The 6,433-nt window shown below is 39.8% G+C and overlaps 1 long non-coding RNA gene across 1 annotated transcript; it reads right to left on the reverse strand.

The window, feature by feature from the left end:
- Positions 1 to 3,115: 3,115 nt before the first annotated feature.
- On the reverse strand, positions 3,116 to 5,711 carry LOC147480322 (uncharacterized). Its single transcript, XR_015206911.1, has 4 exons — positions 5,573 to 5,711; positions 5,192 to 5,476; positions 3,713 to 3,771; positions 3,116 to 3,558 (listed from the first exon to the last, which is right to left on the reverse strand). It is a non-coding gene; the product is annotated as an uncharacterized LOC147480322 (long non-coding RNA).
- Positions 5,712 to 6,433: the final 722 nt, after the last annotated feature.

Below are 6,433 nucleotides of genomic sequence, written 5' to 3' on the forward strand. Positions count from 1 at the left end.
CAGGAGAGAGCGACACATGGAGAGGTAGTGGACATAGGATGAAAAGGGAGATCAACGAACCAGAAAAAAGGGGAAGTTACAAAAGAGAAAAGGAGTTATAAAGAGAAGGGGAGAGAGAAAGGAGAAAGGAGAACTACGGCACAACTTGATCCTCCGAGAATGGCTCGGGGGTACGTAGGCAACCCAAAAAGGTTCAGCTGATCAATTCATATCGGAGACATGTTGGATTAGTGTGTATAAAAGGGGTTCATACTCTGTAGTGGTCATATTCATGACATGAGAGGTTATATGTGGCAAGTGGGCCGGATGCGAAATAGTAAAGAAAGAGCATACTGCAGTATATCAGGTCCACGGAACCCTAACTGCCACAGGAGAGAGCGACACATGGAGAGGTAGTGGACACAGGATGAAAAGGGAGATCAATGAACCAGAAAAAAGGGGAAGTTACAAAAGAGAAAAGGAGTTATAAAGAGAAGGGGAGGAGAGAAAGGAGAAAGGAGAACTACGGCACAGCTTGATCCTCCGAGAATGGCTCGGTACGTAGGTAACCCAAAAGGGTTCAGCTGATCAATTCATATTGGAGACATGTAGGATTAGTGTGTATAAAATGGGTTCATACAATGTCATCTCTCAGGCGACGCCAGGATGAGCCCTTCGTGGACCGCAGATGTCCAAATCAAGCTTGGGGAAAAATGAGCTGCCTATAAGCCAGAGAGAGGAGGGGATGAGCCCTTTGTGGACTGTATGTCCGAATCAACTTGGGGGCAACCCGAACAAGCTTCACAGCTGATCAAAGACAGTGGGGAGGATGAGCCCTTCGCGGACTAGATGTCCGAATCAATCTTGGGGGCAACCCCAACAAGCTTCACAGCTGATCAAAGAAAGCGGGGGGGATAAGCCCTTCGCGGACTGTATATCTGAATCAACTTATGCAGTGAGTTCTTTGAAGGAGAGTTGATGGCGGGGTTGAGACACATCGCGGACATGCTAGTGAGTTCAATAAAGGAGAGCAGGGGCAAGTAACGGTAACGCGAGAGCAAACCGAGTCACTGTTGATGACACCGCCTAGTTCAAGGCCGTGGAAAAACAAACTGGGGGCAAGCTATCTGAATATATTCCGTGCTATCTGAGTGGAGTAGGTGGGAGGAGCCATCCGTGGACCCTCTTGTCCAAAACAAGCGTTGGTTGGACACTCCCTTAAACTTGTAGGGGCGAAAAACTTCAAGAGATGAGCTGAGAAAATATCAATATGAGCCAGAATGATATAAATGGAGACATATTCAAACTATTAGATAATTCGAGATGGCACAGAGCTAGTGTTAGAGGAGTACACAAAATTATGAGATCACGTCATGATACTGCGAAGGTTTGGAATTCAAGTACGTATACAGGGGACGTCAAGGTCTTCTCGGGTCCACCGTCATTGTCGACGGACCCGAGAGGGGGCATCTGTATCAGCCTAATTCATGACCATCAAGATGACATGTCTTCGGGACCGCAGCAGAAGGTAGGAGAAAGAGGGAGCACGTGATCCAGTCCGCGAATCATGTAAGGGGCGCAGAATCTGGAGGGACGCGGAATCTGGAGGGGCATAGGGACCAGTGTGGTTTCAGTGACCCAAAGGGAGGTAGAATAGTGAAGGTGAATATGGGAGTATGATAGTAAAGCCGCGATATATCAAGAGATAGTTGGACAATTAGTGGTCGTGGGACTAGAAAGAAGATCATGGGATAAGGGAGCGGTTAGCGGTTAGAGAGAGAGGGAGAGGTGGCTAGAAGATATATAAAAGAGGAGAAAAGGAGAGAGGAAGTGGAGGAGGGGAAAGGAGAACTACGGCACAGCTTGATCCTCCCTGAAGGAGGTATGTAGGCAACCCAATGGGTTCAGCTGATCCATGAAAACCATGAGTATTTATCGTCGTCAAGACGAAATCGAGGAGTAGAGACATGTAAGGTGTGTGGGTATGAAGTGGGTTCATACAGTTTCCACCTTAAATATATGTAGACATCTAGATAAATTATGTTCTCACTTTCTAAGACTGTACAAATCATCAACATTTTTACACGTTCAATGCATGAGTCTTTGTTTATTTTGTTTATAATATTGATGCATTAAAGACCAGGCCAAGTGAATTAAGCTAGCTGTACCAAATCTCTAAAAAAGATATTCTACACACAATTCTCAGACAGAACATTTTCCTTACAAACTAATATAAACAAATGCATATGATCAAAATGTGCTTGCATCCAAGATATGTGCTACTTTCTGGGGGGGGGGGTGTGCGATTCGGGTCGAGTTTGGGCTAAAACCGACCACCGAACAGACCCTGTTAGATTATGTGCAACAAGAACCAAACCGAATCGATACTCCAGATGTAACCAAACTGAAACCGAACCGAATAATTTATAACCTAACCAATATTTGATCCGAACCGATTATTTCACGGTTTTAACCGGTATTAATTGAACCGACCATACAATTTTTGCTGTCTCACGTTCAATTCTCTTAACTTGTCAATAAATTCCAAAAATCAAGTCAAGTTCTCTCAACGTATCAATGAAATAGGAGTAGAAAAGAAAAGAGGAGGAGATAAAGAAAAACATACAAACATTTGTTAATGATGGACTGGTGGCGTCATGGTGTAGTACTGGTCGTACAAAATGAATGAGAAATGGCTCAATATGGCATGTGTCCCCACCACATCTTGTTTTCTCTGTTTTTTTTTTAAGTAATTTCATTCTACGCCGGATGAAGTGGGCAAGATGTGGGTTTGCAGTGTGCGCCATTGTCTCACCTTTTTTTCTCTCTATCTCTAAAACATTGATTTATCCGGTTTTACAGATACAAAGTGCCACTACCATACCCATTGGTCTATCTCTAAGGTTGAGTCCAATCACTACACCATATTTGTTGAAAAAAGACATGACAGATGCATCGTTTTTCAAAAAAAAAAAAAGACACTTTTAGGTGTCGTATGGTGACCGTTTTTTTTTTTTTTTTTTTTTTCTACAACACTTGACAAGTGTCGTTTTTTCTTTTTCCATTTTTTTTTAAAAAAAGGCTGAATCAGGGCCAAAAAATACCCCTAGCCCAAAATCTACTAAATCATGGCCTAACAAAGCCTACTACATACAGACAAAGCCCAATCCTCATCCATCACCAAATGGCTAATATAAACAATTTTATAGCCTACTCAGCGTCTCAGCCTAATAGCAACAGTTGAAGGTTCCCATCAAGAAGTTACTCCTACTAAGTACTAACAAACCATCGCAGCTTCTTTTAGCACTTTTACAACCCACAAACACTACCACCAGTTCTCATAACATATTCAAGTTGAGAATATTCCATCCATAGAAACTCAACCAAAACTCAGAACAGAAAACTCAACCAAAACATTTAGTCATTAAATGGTACTAAGTTCCTAAAAAGTTGAGGATATTCCATCCATAGAAACAAAACAGAAAATAGTGACACTCCTCCAATAAGTGAATCTTACTGCTGTCCAACTTCGAGCTTCTTTTTCTGCCGAAGCCTATCAACTGCACTATTACCATCTCCCTGGAACAAAATCAAAATCAATCATTTCAAAAACAAATGTAAAGACAGATACAAGATAGGGTACACACAAGTATTATCGATCAACAAAATCGACATAAATATTTATTATGCTCTGTTACGTCCTAGTATTATTGATTAATGCGAGATGGCATACCCCAAAATTAGATACGTAATCCACAAGCCAACTCAAATTTCTGCCATGGCAATGACAACCTACAAATGAAACACCCAATTTTTTCGTTTAGTGAACACACTCCTACACATTCAGCAGTTCTTAAATAATAATGAACCTCATTGTTACAAAGTAAATGATCCACATATAAGTTAAACAAAAACAATAAGATCAATAAGTAAATCACTAATTAGTGAGACAAGGCCATTCCTCCTCTATGGCTATCAACTTTTCTTACAAATAAATTAGAGGTACTTTGACATTATACGTTAAGGTTTAGTGATATGGTATTTTTAGTTTCTTATTTAAGTTTCAGTAATATGTCAATCATAGACAGAACCAAACCAGGGTTGTACAATCACCCAATCTCAAGGTTTGAGCCCTAAACTAAATATTCACATCTTAAAATCAATTTTCTTGATAGCATTACCTACTTGATCACATTTAGTTTGGGGAAGCTAATAGATGTGACAACATTATCTGAACTAATAACTGATTTCATATTCAAGAGTAAAAACATCACAAACCAACGGTTTACCTAAGCAAATGTGGACATCCAGGCAAAGCTGAAGGATCATTTAATCACTTTATTGATGTGAAACTAAGGACACAAAGGTGCAGGCCGTAGGAGAAGTCCTATGTTCAAAGGAACTAAGTGCGAATGACAGCAACTTCGTTTATCTTGTATCAATCTTCCTAAAGATGTTCTGAGGGCTAAGTGTGGACTATAGCAACTTGAGTTATCCTGTATTAATCTTGTGACTAAGCTAAGATATATTAATGTAACAAGACCCTCAGATAAACACTGGTCTACATTCTACACCGATGCCCCATTTTACATATCTCAGAAATATACCAACTACACGGGCAATTCTCGAAGTAGTGAAATAATAACGCAGATTGGATGAATTAATTTTGTAAGTCTGTCACTAAGTTATATAAAACTTAGTAACATGGGTCCTCATTTGGGCAAATGGCTGCAGGAAAGATTGGGAGTACGCTATCATGTGTGTCAAGGCAATCTCGGGTAGCCATCACCTTAAACTTTGTAGCCTACAGAAACTACAGGCAGATATGAACAAACGTGCAGTGAACCATTAATGATCTATGGTGCGCTGTACACATCCTATTTTAGGAATTCAGACTGTTTCTGTAACATAAAGAATTGTGTCTGAAATTCTGAATAAACAGTTTCAAACCATCGAAGGTATTTGCAATGTCTCCCTTCTTGCACATAATTTTCTGAGTGAACTAGGAGACTCCTATTAAGATGAGAGGTTGATATAGAAGCCCTCTCTGTGAATTATATCCAGAGCTATAGTCTAATATTTACAATAAGCCCTCTCTATCTACACCCCATTTATATCCTCGCATGGTTCAGGACTAAAAGAAAAAAAAAAAGAGACAAAAGTAAAGATAAGAAGTAAAGAAATGATAATGCAGACAAATAGAATACCGTACCTAAAGAAAACGAGTAAAATCCTTTGGCCATTTGACTGCTGTTGGAAGGTGTAGCTCCCCGAATGTTCTTTTGGATCCAAATAGCACTCAGTGCGGTCAATGACAAAGGCATACACGGACGACATTGTAAATGTCCATTGGGGTATCCTGAGTTACATCAAGAATGATATTTGCCCTTGTTGCCGTTCCCTTGGCAATAACTTCTCGATGCATGTTAATCAATTCACATAATTCCATCCCTCTAGAAGAATCACCATGTGATTGTGAGCGTGTTGGATCCCTCACCTACAAGCGATAAGTTAACAAAGACAAAACCACGATTTAGTTATCTCATAAATTAGCTTAAGCCCCTTGGCACAATGTCTCACATTAAAATCATACATTTGATGTCGTAGATGAATCTGCAACAATCCTTCTATGTGATTGTTGACCTGCTGCTTCTTCTCTTGTCTCCAGCAAGATCTTGGTGAGGATGACCATTTGTCTTTTTCTAATGAATCTGGTGTAATGAATGGCCCCATATCCCCATAAAAGTGGAGGGGGAAGTGGTGGTTTTTACTTCTCATCCGGATTTCACTCTCTATTTATAGAGAGTACATGATTTTGAGGAATACAGAGTGCATTCTACGCGAGATCAATTGGAGTGGTTTGGAAAAACACAAATGGCGTCACTTGAAGTGGCAGCAAAAAAGCAATAATATGTCATTTGGCGCCATTTGAAGTGGAGTAGTATTGTTTGTGTCCCTACCAAATTTGAAATGTATCAAACTACTCCAGTTGGAATAAAGAAGAATGTTTCACACCATTGCACTACACCATATATGTTGAAAAAAGACATAACAGATGAGTCGTTTTTCTAAAATAAAAAATACACTTTTGGGTGTCGTATAGTGACCTGTTGTTTTTGCAGTCGTTTTTTTCTACAACACTTGACTAGTGTCGTTTTTTATTTTTTTATTTTTTTTTAAAAGGCCGAATCAGGGCCAAAAAAGGCCCATAGCCCAAAATCTACTAAATCATGGCCAAAAGAAGCCCACCTAGTACAGGGTAATTGGATCCACTCTTTCCTGACCCAAAATTCTCTTTAGAAGCACAGCCCATATCCAAATATACCTTCCATAAAAAAAAAAATAAACTTTACAAAATGAATAATGGGTCCATGCTCCCACAGCACTTAACAAGCCCAAAAGCTGACAATAGTTCTAAAAAGTAGTGTTTCAAAATATTAAGTTCTTTTGACCC

The sequence above is a fragment of the Coptis chinensis genome, chromosome 8 (assembly GCF_015680905.1).
Source record: "Coptis chinensis isolate HL-2020 chromosome 8, ASM1568090v1, whole genome shotgun sequence".
In the NCBI taxonomy this organism is placed as follows: domain Eukaryota; kingdom Viridiplantae; phylum Streptophyta; class Magnoliopsida; order Ranunculales; family Ranunculaceae; genus Coptis; species Coptis chinensis.